The sequence below is a fragment of the Acanthaster planci genome, linkage group LG07, assembly GCF_054643075.1.
Source record: "Acanthaster planci isolate LZ-2023a linkage group LG07, COTS_SCS, whole genome shotgun sequence".
NCBI classification, from domain to species: Eukaryota; Metazoa; Echinodermata; class Asteroidea; order Valvatida; family Acanthasteridae; genus Acanthaster; species Acanthaster planci.
In genome coordinates, this window is record NC_141783.1 from 3,858,999 (window position 1) to 3,873,834 (window position 14,836).

The following is a 14,836-nucleotide window of genomic DNA, read 5'->3' on the forward strand; positions in this document are numbered from 1 at the left end:
TGGTAATTTCTACTTCAATAGCAGAGTTTGCAGACTTTGGTCTGACGGAGTCATACAGCTGTCTGGTATACAGCTGTCTGGTAATTTGTTCGTTTGATGTGTAGAAGCAAACTGTCCCAATTTGGAGGCAGGGCACTGTCATTTTGACCAAGGAGAAAACAGTTGAATTGAGCATCATTAATACTCTGGTATTGCTTCTGTCCATACACATCACAGACAAATTCTTCAATTTGCTTTCTTAGCTGCTCTGTGACTTCCCATTCTGCTCCTAGCTGGGTGAACGCAAATATATATCTCTCCTTGCTCAGCAAGACCTTCACAAACTTATTCTTTCCTTTACTTCGAAAAGAACTTACAATATCACAACCAGAAAAGGAATGAAGTCCGATGAGAGCCTGGGCTACATTGTCTCCCAATTATCAACCAATTTATGTACATATATACACAAGCATTAAATACAAGCGTGGCTTACCTTTGTTTTTTTTTCTGCCTTGCGGTACTGGAAGGTCACATTGATTGCAGACATCATCCTGTAGATTAAAGTAGTATTCTGTGTTTGTGTTATATATACATATATATTTTAAAAAGGCTTCCTTTGTTGATTTACTTTATATGGTTTTGTGAATATTCTGTATATAATATTCAATATTGCGTGCGTGGGGAATATAAAAGTGTATGTGGGGTGTGACTGGATCCACTCTCTCTAGAGCTTATCACTGGACACGTCTATGTCCCTCTCTGCCACTTATACTGTGCTGCATACCGAGTGCACAGATCCAGGTGTTTTACACACTTCCATTGCAACTGGACCATGGCGATATCAGATGCCGTGTAGTGCAGCATTGCAAGCGGTTACTTTGCTTGGGCATTCAGGCTCAACTAATCATTTGCTGGTTCCAAATGACTGTCCATGGACCAACTAAGTCTTGCTGTTAACCGTGAATTGGGTCATTATAAATGTCAAAATTGTTTGTGATCAATCTATTTCCGTCATATTCATCAATCGAGTAGACGTGTTCTGGTATTTGCATGTAGTATTTCATACTCTTGTGATACTCAGCTATACATGTACATGTATTTTCAACCAGGGTATTATCAGTGGGTATTGATGATGCATTTGAAATTTCAGATAATATTTCTATTTCTAAAGTTTCAGCACTAAGAGGCTCTTCGTCCATTTTGATGAGTGGCTGTCTGAGGTTGATCCAGTGGAAATGCAAGTGATATCAAGACCTGATTCCTTGAGCTGCATGAAAGGTGGAATAGGATCCCTTAATCCCAGCTGGGTGGCCCAAGCCAGAATTGTATTAAAGTACATTGAGTTCTGCGGCCAAGTACCTTCACAATGATTCAGTGGCGCACAAGAATAAACCTTGAGATAAGTGGTGCACAAGTGTAATTCTTACATTAAGCCATGCACAAGTTTAATTTTTCAAAAGTGGTGCACAATTAATATTCTTACATTGAAGTGGCACAAGGGTAACCATGCAAATGTCTGGTGCACAGGGGTCAGCATGCAAAAAATTACCAAAAAATTTACAAAAAGAGTGACTGCCAATACTCAATATGACCACCTGCCCTGACAGTGAACAAATGGCCATGACTCCACTTCTGAATACACTTCTTATGCCCAGCATCTTTCTTATAGGATGTTGGGTTGTCTGCCTCGCAGTTGGCCGTTATGGTCGACATTTGTTCGCAGTTGTCATCCACAAACTGTGCAGTTCCTGTGTTTGGATTGTATGCAACTAAATTACCAAATCATTAGTAAGCCTTAAGGCAAACATCCTACCAACTACTGTACATGTATTTCAGTTTGATCCCTGTTTGTAAAGCAGACCCTGTAGTTATTTTAAGTATTTCTTCAGGCTTACAGCATTTAACAAAGGAATGTATTTAAACATGACCAAAACATACAGTATCAATATTTTGGACTGCGGTTTTAACAATAGAACATGTACAAAAAAGTACTGAACTTCTCTGATATTCATTTCTTTGCCAACGCAATAGCAGGTAAGAAAACGAGATCATCAAAACATCCTACTGATTTAGATGTATTTAAAGGGGATGGGCCCTGCAGGGTTAAATTTAGTTATAAGGTACAATGTAGTTTTCAACCACCTTATATACAATAAGTTGGATTAACCCATCTTTCATGTCATTAAATCAACAAAAATTGGCGTTTTTCTGGGTGCTTTTTTCTGTCTCCGCCGGGCTCTGCGCAAAAACTTATTGAAATCGGTCAATGAGGGCAACAGACAAATCTAGGCAAAAGTGTAATGTCATTGGACGGACTTGACTTTCCAGACAGAAATCCATAGCTCTGGCAAGAAAGTTGATCAGTCAGCGCAAGAATACTATATTCTCTGCTCTGGCAAGTACTCAGGTACGTACATGTAACTCACACATGTCAAGTTCACAACATTTGGTCTTGTTTCAGATGCCCTTCTCTGAACACGGGGCAGAGCTATTGGACAACTAATTTGACACGTTTCGTTCATTTCAGTTTGCATCACGTCGTATACATGTAATAATTTCTATACTGAATTGTAAATTTCGAAAGAATGCTGATAATCTGTGTTGTCGGTGGCTGTTGTGGCAATCAAAACAATTCCCTGGGAGCAGTAATGTAGATTCAGAGCAGTTTTGTTGTCGATCCTCTGGGTCACCGCCATGCCCGTGGCCAACAGCCTCGAGTTGCAAAATCTCTTTCTGAGTGTATTGGTTCGAACTGACCAGGCCATATTTCTTGTGCCTCATCAGCTCCTTCAATGTCGTTTTCTTTGTCAAATGGACATGACAACTGATTGCTGTGATCAGAAAAAGCATTAATGCTGGAATTATCGGCGCTTGAGTTTGACATGATTGCAAAGTCCAACGCTAACACTTCTACATAATGTACATGTACTGTACATGTCTACGCATCATTACATAACAGTAAACAGTTGCTGGATAAAAGACTCTGTCCTATGGCGTCACGATTCTTTGGAATTTCTTTGGACAACTTTCAATACCTGACAGCTGTTGTAGCTTTTGCTTCCAGAATGGAGTGAAATAGGGTCGTGAAAACTATATTTTTTAACATATTTCCACACATTTTGAAATTATTCAGATGTGTTTCTTGCTATATATATACTTGTTTTATGTGCTGATGCATGTTTTAAAAGAAATCTTCACAGCAAAGATTATCCCCTTTAAGCAGTAGTGTTACTGCTCCAATTAATTGCAAGTTGAATTAAGTTTTGGGGGACACATCTACATGTACTATAAGGTTTATGCTTTGTGTAACTTTGATGACTGTACTGACATACGTACATGTAGTGTTGGCCTGCATTTACCGTACATCTACAGGTATCTGGCATGATGATACACGTAGGGCCCACTCGCACCATGCCACTGTGATCTTAGACTGGTCCCCGTCCTTATTGATCTATTCATAAGCTGTGAGACGTCTGGGCACCATGCATGGAATGGGGACCTGCGTGATCTCCATGGTGCAGAGCTGGAGCCAGAGTACTTTAGAATTCATTATGGAGCACAAGGGTGCAGGCAGTTTCATAAATGATTATAAATAGATTTATTCCAGGACACTTGTTGGCAAGGAAAAACTAACAGAAGAATCCCACCAGAAAGTGATTGCAAAATATTTTAAATTAACAATGGACTTACTCGGTCCAACAGATTAATGCACACCATCTGAAAAGCTCTTCTACATACATGAATGCACAGTTCCACTCCCCCCTCCCACAAAATAAATGTCCACAAAAAGACAAAAATGCAATCCTAAGCCACCGATGCACTGATGATGCATTCTTTTAATTGCCATTCATCTGGTAACGTCAAAAGCATACACAAACAACTGTTTCCAACTTCAATAATAACATTGATTACCTTTGGCCTTGCAATTTGCATGACAGTTGCGATGCTCATAAGGCTCCTTTCTCCTCAGCTTTTCAACTTCAGCGAGAACTTTATCTTTGTCACTGTCAACTTTCACCATGTTGAACATGTCCAAATGGCCATGTTCTCGCATTTTGTTCTCCAACTCGCCATTGAAGAATGCAGAAGACACATTCTTCGCAGAGAGACCTTTGATGTAAATTTTACAATAGCACTGATTCTTGCTTACAACATTGCACCACAACTAAATCGTAACTGTTGAAACAATTGACAAAGTTTTTTATTCAATGTATATTGCTTAGGTATTCCTTCTTGTACCTGTGTGTCTTGTCAATTTGAAGGTACCATTATAGGACTCAGAAAATCCAGAAAAGCTGACCCATGAGTGGTTTCTGTTAAAAACAGAGAAAAAAAAATGGTTTAACTAACGGAGGGAGGCGGGTACTTGACTTTTTGATTTACACACTGTACCGAGGGCGGTCCACTGCAACAGTAAAAAATGGGCTTCAACAATTAAAACATTTACCGCATTTCTACTACACAATAATTCTAAATTCGCACCACATGAAATTGTGCTTCATAATTCACATTTATCATTACCAGTAGTTTGCCAATACATGTAGCAATGCTCTACCTTCCATAGTAGGCCAGTGATGTCATAAATGGCCATGCAAAATAATTTTGATCGGATGCTGATCAAATTCACACTCATGCATGATCAGAGGCAACACCAGAGGGAATAGTTATTTAGCAAGGCGTGCAGGTGTAGCACTCTACCACACAACAAGTGCATTGTACATGAGGGTACATTTACGTGTCCGAACTCAAACCAAAGTTCAGAAAAAAATTCCAAACTGTGTATTAAACAGAACCGAACCAAACCTTCACTTCTGGCACCTGCCAGGTAGGTGCAGCACTAAGGCATACACAAATCAAATAAACATGCACAATCCACATTGGCGAGTGACGCATACATGTACATGTATAGAATAGAGTCATGACACAACTTATTGAAAACATGTTCACAGTAAGTTTGTACATGTTCATGAGTTCCACACATCTAGACCCCTTGATAATGTGCCCAAATTCCAAACATACAATGAGGCTGTTATGCCCCACCTACATATACAGCATCAATCCCAACTACCTACAATGTACATGTATAGTTTGGCCTGTTTAACCTACATATAGATTGCTAAAGTCGGGCAGGCCAAACTACAACACAGAGGTCTAGAGAGCATGTATGTGTTGCGCCCCAACTATAGCATCAGTCCCAACTATTATTAGGCCCTGTCACAAGTCAGTGATAGTTTACGTCAACTGTTTGATTAATTTAAAGACACAAACTGTATGCTGCCAAGTTGGCAAAATTTCCTTATATGCCCTGTTATGCAAAGTAAGGTGCGGTCCTGTATGGTTCACACCCGCATGGGTAAATGCCAGGCATGGGGACCTGAATAGTGTTTTATAGTGCCTGCTCACTGAGGCGTTGTCCAGCAGGGGTAACCTTAAATACTTGGGAGTGGTTCTGCGTGACATACACTGACAGGCCTGTGGTGCGATAGCACAAGTTTGAGCGATAGCTCTGAAGCCAGAATTTTATTAAGCCTTGAACCTTGTTGATGTGGATTGGAAATCCTGTGTTGGCGGTAGCCATAAGTTGAGAGAGTGATTTGCTGCCCCAAATTTTCAGGAGAAAAGTTTAAAGAGAAAAGGCAGTGTGCCAGTATATACTGTAAGTGTTCTTTTTAATTATTTTCTAATATTTAGTCATTATTTTTTGGTCTGGTATATGTAAGTGTTATTACTGTATATATCTGTGACAATGGGGAGTTCAAAAGCCAATTTTAGCGACCGTTTTAATAATGTAGTTTCTCCTTTTGCGTATGGAAAATTAGTAATTTGGTTAAATGGTGCACAAATGTTTGCCGTAAGATGTACATGTGTATTAGCGAACGTGGGTATGATTATTCAATATATCAGGGCTCCTTAATACGGAGTCGGAGCCGGATAGGGACAGCAAGTCTGCCGGAGGGGGACGCAGCTACCTACCTGCCTGTTGGTCTAGTTAGTCAAACCCCGACTCACCTGCATCATCCTCGATGGATCGGCTGAGAGACATGTAAGTAACATCGGCGCATCGGACAAGTGACTAACTTTCCCTTTGAACAGTCCGAATTTGGGCTAGTGGTAATTATTAACCAGCCCACCAGCCTTCTAGTTTCTATAAAACCCATGTTTTTAAACTGTTAATCTTCTGTATTTTGCTCCCCCTTCATCAAATTGTTTTTGTGCCTTGTATATTTGTAAATAAATTAGTTTCCGTTGAATTTTAAAGTTAAATTATCTGTTTGAGTGTACTGTGTAATTTACCGTGCACACATTGCATGTCAGAGGGTAGGGGGGACCCAGGCTTGTAACAGGCCCATCCCAAATAAAGTGCTACAGTTGGGCCGGCCAGACTACAGCAGAGAGGTCCTGTGTGCATGATGTGCCCAGCATGTGCCAAAGTCATATTGCTTACAAATGTCATGTCATCGGTCATAGGACTAGATGAACAGATAAAGTGCCACATTTTAGATGAATTGTGTCAAGTGTTAGACACATTGACTTGCAAAATGTTGCAACATTTTCCACAGACAAATTTCAACAATAGTTGGCCCAGCCCAACTGAAGTGCTGCAGTTGGGACTGTCCCAACTATAGTTTGGACTTATTGCTGTAGTTGTGGCGTAACATATGTATGTGCCCAGCATGTGCCAAAGTCGCATTGCTTACAGTGTTATCGCACAGATTGACCCTCCTTCTATAACAGTCAAAAATTCCTTCCACTTGATTTGCCCCAGTACACAAACCCATATGGGAAATTGACTGGTTTTGACTGATGTGACAACTTTATCTTTGCATAGGAGGGTTATGTGCCATATTTTAGATGAATGGTGTCAATTGTGAGCATACACGTGCCAAGGTTGAGAAATTTTCTACGGAGACTGAATAAGCCAGCCCAACTGCAGACCTACAGTTGGGACTCTTTCTCCTAACTATACTTGGGGTGTAACAAGACTGATTTGGAATAAACTCGGGGAATAAAAGTCCAGCTACTTTGCCGAATGCCGTTGAGGTTTCTCTAAACACATGCCGTGCAAACTACAAGAGGCTTGTAGTTTGTATATGTTTTCTCAAGCTCAACTGATGGGGCAAATTGGAAATTGTGTGAAGATGAGATGGTCAGTGTTGTTAGGGGCATGAGAGGAGAAAAGAGGAAATGGGGCAAAGTTACTGCACAGCATCTACCAGGCATACATGTAGGCCCAACTGCTAACATAAATTCCTCAAACTAAGTTATAACATAAGGAAAACATATGCAAGATTACACTGCAATTCCAATGGTCTCCTCTCAAGGAAGACACAATCTGTAGCCTCCACCGCCTGCCTCCCTTGGCTGACCATATAATGACCAACTTGTCTTGGTATTCCTGTACACGCTGTACTTGTATATAATGTGACATTTCTTGCATCGCACCAACAGCTTCTTTCCCTCTTTCATACCTTCAACTGTGAAGACCTTCACCTCCACAAATTTGCGGTGCTGCCACAGTTAAAACAAAATAAACAATTGCCACAGGGAGGAAGCAGCAATACAGACTGTATTTTTCCAGTTCCTGAGGATGGTCCACTGCTTGGGCTTGGTGAAAGTGATGAAATGTTCAACTTCAAAAGGATGTCACAAAGCTCCAAAGGTACACCAAGACCTTCGCTTACCACATCTGCTGAGAATTGATTCAGTGCTTGTTCTTTGGCAGCTTCCAATAAGCAGAGCACACTCTTCAATCCAAACTTGGAAACCAGTATACCAAGTTTTTCGTCATCAGAGAGTGGGCCTAATAATGAATTCAAAGAATTCAAGTCTGAAGAAAAGAACTTAGACAATGAGTCTTTGAAAGCGTTGACGGTCTCTACACTTTCCTGTTCCTCTTTAAGTAGTCTCCCAATATTTACACGCTTTCTTTTAGACATTATGCATTGTGGTGGTGTGGGGAAAAAGGCAGAAACAGACGGTAAATACGGCATAAAATTGAAAATTCAGCACAAAGTAACAGAGAAACTCACAAGACAAGAATGGCTTTGGTAAAACACGTGACATGGCATATTGCAAAGAGTGGTCTAGTACCTTATTCTGCAAATATAGTTCCATATATCAATTCCGCACAAAGGCGCTGACCATTCGCTGGTACACTGTTTTGTAATATAATTGATACACACAGCCCAGGATACCAATTGTGTAGGGTCTGTAGCTCTTCAGATAACACGCACAAATAATGCAGGCCCCATATCCGGCTGCATTTGGTGATTCGACTAAGTGGTTGTCTTTTGCCAAACTCGGGTTAGAAATTTAAAGTTTTCCTACTTAATATCTTGTCAAAGTTTACCTAAACAAGTACATTTATTTGTCTATAGGTGCATGGCAGCCTTGGTATGGGTGGTCAGAATGTTAACCGTGCCTTCCGATTTGCTTCTGCTATGTACGGCTTTATTTCGTAGTCACAAAATTATATGTTTAGATAATAACGTTAGTGCACAAATGCTGAGAAGGTTATTGTTCCATAGTACACGAACAAATATCGCCTATGTATACATACCAAGTACATTCGTCTCCACGTAGTCATTATCATCCTTTGATTTTTATTCCTTGGCAGTGGCATCCTCTTCGCTGGTGTGCTATTTGTGGTACCCATATTCCAGATGCGGAGAAATGATTCAACACTGAACGATCTGTCAATAGAGGACCAATCGGTCGAGCTTGTACATTTCGTATGTTTGGGGAATCCATAGGCCTTTTCACACTATGAACGTCCGATCCGTGTCTAAATCTACACGGTTCCAAACCGTGTTGACTTCTTAAAATTTCATGATGGTTGAATTCCGCTCCATTTTCTCACTGCAGAACACAGCGCTAGTATTTTTGCTACACGTGTAATATGCAGACAAGCATATACAACGCGTAGATCCCCCGAGCATTTGCCGCTCTTTGAACTTGTGAACAATGCTAAACTGCAAGACGTGAGACATGCTCTGCTTGGGATGGAGTGCGTCTAGATGCACACTTTCTACGGCTGTTTCATTGCTGCTTATACACTTCTCTTTTACATGCACATGTGGGTGCCATCCACTAATTCAACTCTCATTGAAAACAGTGTAAAATCAGCATTGTTCAGGGCTCAATGTGCAAGCCGAAATCCCTGATGTTTCTTGAACAAAAATAAAATTTGTCTTCAGTCCTTAATTTTTCTGTTTCTTTCCAGTTTTCTGTTGGATAACAAATTAGCACAAAACAAAATCACCAAAATTTCCGAAGTTTCCATGTAGCTATTTTTCAAATGGCATCCCTCTACTCTACCTCATCGTTACCAAAGTTGGGGTACAGATATTCATTAGATCTATCAGATTAGAGCTGGAAATCTTAATGCAAAAAGAGGTCACAGTGTTTGTGAACATCAAATTGATTTTAACAGAATTGTAAAACTCACATTTCTTAAATGGTTCATGTGAACCTTTTCTTTCATTTAGTCAAACTTTTATTTCCACAATACTTCAGGTTACATACAATAAAAAAAAAATGAGTTAATGAAATTTTACTACTAAATTTTACATTTGCATGCATAAGCACTTGGCTCAATGGAACTAAGAAGGTTGCAAAGAATCAGAATCATATAAATTAAAACCGTAAACATTACATGAACAGTTTGGAATGATTAAGTCGTCTGCAACCCTCGTTGATTGCTTTGATGCATTCCTAGCACCAGTATATTTCAAACTGGCCAAGGCCAAGAGATGTTTTCTCATTTTATAATGACCTTGACGGCATTCAGACGGACCAGATCAAGCTTCTCCTTCCCCCGCACCCCTTTGCAATCTTCATCTCCCTCTTGAGAATAATACACGGACCAAAGAAAGTGCAAAATGTGCCTCAGATGAGGACCCATTCTTAAGGTCTGTGATTATTTCTGAAGAGAGGGATTCCATATTCATTGTAGGGGCTGAAGGGTCAGGAGAAGCAGAGGAGGCCAGGGCAGCAGATGGTTGGGATGGTGATGGGGGAGGTGTGGGGATGGAGACAGTAGATGAAGACATGGATGACGAATCAGCGATAAACTCGTGTTTCCACAAGCCATCAATCTGACTCACCATCTTGCGCAACATCTGCATATCCCGCAATGGGATTGTAACCATCTTTACCAGGGTGCTAGTGACTTTGGGTGACCGTGATTCCTGTATTTTGAAGAACAGGCGAAAAGACAGTTGCTTTGTTGGAATGTTCTTTATCTTTTGTTGTGCCGAATTGCAATGGAAACACACATGATGGCATGTGCCCAGTATTCACAGCTGTCCGACTCACAACCAAGCCATGTTGCTCGCCTGCCATTCCTTTTGCACAGTTCTTTGTCTTGTTTACTTCCATACATTATTTTGCAAATGTTGCACTTATTTTGGACAGGTTTGTTCTTAGTCTGTTCCTTTTCCACACAGGAGACACAGACAGAGCAGGATGCCAACAGTGCAATCACTTTTTGAAATACATATTTCGAGTGAACCGGCTCCTTTCAGAGCGATACATTTTCATTGAAGAGATTATTTATATATCACATGGAGTTATCGCAAACCCCAAGCCTTCAACCATTTTATGTCACAATACTACATGAAACTTTTGAGCTTTGATGTCACAGGCGGGCCGGCTGGCACACTGGGTATCACAAGGCGGCTAGCATGCTTGGTGTCACGTAATGGCTTGCGTTAGGGCGACACTGGGCAGTAATGGGACTGAGGACCAGGCTTTCCTTGATGACCCGAGACCAGGCGGTGACTGGCAAACAAGCATCAAGATGCCGAATGAGTGGGCGGAGAAACCACTGGAGTCCCCTTCTGGCTATCCCCAGTAGAGAGTTCAGTCAGATGTCCCTGTATCTAAAAGAGCCACATGGTGGTCCATGGCACATTTCCACATGTTCTTACCGCTCTAAAAAAGGACTTACAAGGGCGAACTCTGTTTGCCCTTAATTAATACACTTATTTTACATGTACGTTTAAGAGTTCTAACGCAAAACACAGACTTATATACATGTATACACACCCATAAATTTAACATGTGGAAAAACAAATGTTTACCCCCAAAGTGAACAAATCTATCTCGGCATCGAATATGCTTCATGGTGCCATATAACCATATGTCCAAATAAAAATGCAAGTGTAGGCCAAAGCTAGACTGGCGCAAAGGTTTCTCAGCTCTGAATTAACCACATGCACTGATCCAAGCTAAGAATTTCAACTTTTCAATGACAATGCTCATAAACAAAGAGAAACTGCAGTCCGAGTCATCGGACAATAGTTTGAAATCTCTGGGCAAGTTTTGACAATCCAAGTCGACGTAAACTTTCAAATGTTCCGTAAAGCAGTTCTCTACATGTAGGTTAAAGGTAATCATAAGAAAGATAAACCGTAAAACATGCCAAAGGTTTTTAGGAGAATGTACGTGGTACCAGCAACGAGCTACATGCTGGAGATCTCTCAACAAAGACGCATGTACACTCTGCATTCAGTAACATTAAAAAAAACTTTATAAGGGACTGTTTCTCACTTAAAAGCCACAGCAAAATGTACCAGAGCGTTTTTCCTACTGTGTACAGTATATTAAGCTTACAAAGTTCTTGACATTAAAACTTGGCAAAGGTTAAAAAGACATCATAGCATATGACTACCAATACACTTTCCTAAGCTAACAACTTATCTACTCTATTTGGAATAAACTTAACTTACCTAAAAGAGCCATCATTCAATCTTTGCAGAACTGCAGCTTGGTGAAAGTCCCACTTGCAAGAATTTGGACCTCCAAACTTTAGAGCTTCAATGTACAAACTACAATTTTCTTTGTCTTTTGCTTTAAAATGCTAGATAAGGAGCAGAGTGCTTCACTGTTAATTGTTTGCTTTTATATAACGAGCAAACCCGTTATATATAATTAACATCTCCCCAACGCAAAACAAAATACATCTTGGAAATTAGAACAAATTGTCAGTTGTTCAGTCCTTACATACATGTAATAAGAGAAACTACCCAGTGTGGCGAGCTGGCTAGAACTGATTCACATCACCACAATGTTTCCCTTTAAACCTTTGGCCACCGGTGGTTATCTGTTCAAATGCAGTTTGTTGCTAAACTCTATAAGACAATTACTGCCTGCCATACCTACATGTACTGTACAACAAACCAGGGAAATTGCAATTGAATTGCTTGTATTGATTGGGTTGTAGTGTACATGTATTTGGCTTTCAAATTTAAAAGAGCAAAATACTCTTGCTGAGTAAGTAGTATTAACTTGATTGTACATCATTTCCTAATAAGGTCTGAGATATTTCGAGATTTCATCAGTGTTACATTTGTTTACGATTGATCTTTCATTACGCAAGAAAAAGTGTGAAACTTTCCATTTTTTTGTACATATACACTGCGTTCAGGAAGCAAGCCGGACATGGCCATAAATTGACTGAACTCATAGATCTGTAGAGAGAACAGCAGAAATCATTAGTCCTCCCAATACTGTAAATACACCTTGTTCATGTATAGCAGCAAAACCAAGCCAGATGATGTCATACTAGAAAGAGATCAATCTCCAATTTCAATTGCTTGCTGCACCTCAAAATGGTTTTATGCAGTGCTTATAAGAATTCATTGTTTCCTCCAAGATAATACAATCAAAAGTACAGCACATTTGTACATTCGCGGATGTGGTGTTAATACACGTAGTTTGTAAATGTACGAGATGGAAGAGATGGAAGTATTTGTTAGGTATATTTATTTTATATTTCTTAACAAAACTGATGTGTATAATAATTTAACACTTCAATTGATCTCATTTCAGACAGGACTTCATTGTTAATGTAGGTAATATGGGAATGCATCTGAACCTTGGAATGGCCCAACATCAGGGTGTCAGTGGGGTTCCAAACCCTGGCTGACGGTGAAGATGTTTCCCATATTTTTATCACTCAAATACAAAACTGTGGAACACTTTTGACAGGGGTATGCAGAGGACAAGTTGAATGGCCTTCATCAGTGATCCCAGTGAACAACCCTGTCGAAGTAACCAAGTTGCTGATGAGGCTACAGTCAATACAAATGTGGCTCTTAAAATGGCTTGCGGAATGTCTTGCAGATGACTGTTTTTTGGGTGCACATTTGAGTGGAATGAGTTTATGAGTGCTGAGATCATACAAGACCTCAACTGGATATCCTGGTATATCTCCAGATGGTTGAAGCATGGATCTAGCAGTGCATTAATGGACATTCTTGCCGTCATAAGGATAAGATGACCAGTTTATAGTGATGTGTATTTCAAATAATCCAGTCAATGGAAGTCAATATTTACTAGGGAAACTGGAAAAAATTCCATTGGTTTTGCCTCAGAGTGACCAGAAAATACACGATAGTGACAGTATTGAATTTCAAAGCAGTATCTACTGTCTTCAGAATGTTCAGAATGACCAACAAAGTTTCTGCCAAGGGCCCTGCCCAGCCCTTCTCTTCCCTGGCTAGGGACCTGTACACTAATAAGGAAAACGGAGAGGACTAATGCTTAATTTGTGGCTGCACAGAAAACCAGTGGTGGTTCACTGATCAAGATTTGAATCAGTGTGAAATAAACAGGTCCCAAGAACAAAAACAAATTATTACAAATGGTGTGAAAAGTAAAAAGAGTAATCATAGTGAAAGACTTGCTTGATAACATTTGAGTCCAGTGTCATGGAGCTACTAAGCAGGAACTAGCAGTTGCTTAGCAAATTAATGTGTCAAATATCAGCTGGTAACCAGTCAAAGTACAGTGTACATTTCATTTTAGATCATTTTTGCTAGTAACTTGATTGCAAATGCTTACTGTGTTTAACAGCACCAAAGACACTGCCCGAGTTTAGAACTTACTGTTCCATGTATATTTGTTGCTGAAAGCAGAAGTGTTGATTTCCCCTCCCAATATCATTCATCACCATCCATTGCCATGGTTGCAGGGTATCCTTCTGTCTACTTTATTCAACATTTATTTTAACTTACATGCTACATGCACGTCAAGTCCACTATGAATTGCCACCTACAGCTCATTGTTTTTGGACCCCTTGCTGCATGACTTGATTCGTGAATGTCTCGTTGATCTAAGCCCATTCCACTTTCTTGCTCCACAAAAGATTATCAAGGACATGGTATTCGTGTATCTGTGTCATTCATCGTGCATATGCGTAACTTGCTCTTTTGTTCCTTTATCATTTGGCGAGGGCTCTAGCTGGGTTGATTGTCAGCTTCTCGGTCATTGTTAAAGCACAGTACAATCTCCTTTCCCTCCATCCAGCATCATTCAAACTGAACATTGGAATTGTGGCTCAGCAATGCTGCTGTGATGATTCTTGTTCACACTTATTTTGTTTTCAACTTTCCAATCACTCCCCTCATATCTGTTGACCAATAGATTGTATTCTGTCTCTGACCTTTTCACTGCCATTGCCTCATTAAGGAAATCTCACTCACTCTCAGATGAGCCACATAGATGCAGGTACTACCAACAACAAAGTTAGACACCTGATTCTCACTGCTCCTCATTCTCTGGGCTCTATGCTTCCATTTCCTTGTCTTACTTCCTGTCATTTTCACTTTGTCCTCAGAGTTGGGAAGCATCACCTTTCTTTCCTGGCTTTTTTCTTTATCCCCGTCACTTCACAGTAGGACAACCCAACTTGATTGTCCTGACCTTTGTAGTGACTTTTTATGAAGGTTTAAACATCTGGAAGAAGGCAACAATGAGTCAGGTGGTACCTGATGATACCCCCACCTACTGAGTGGATAATACAAAGACCAGTGTGATGTTGTATCTGATTGCTTGGCTGTGGCTGACAGTA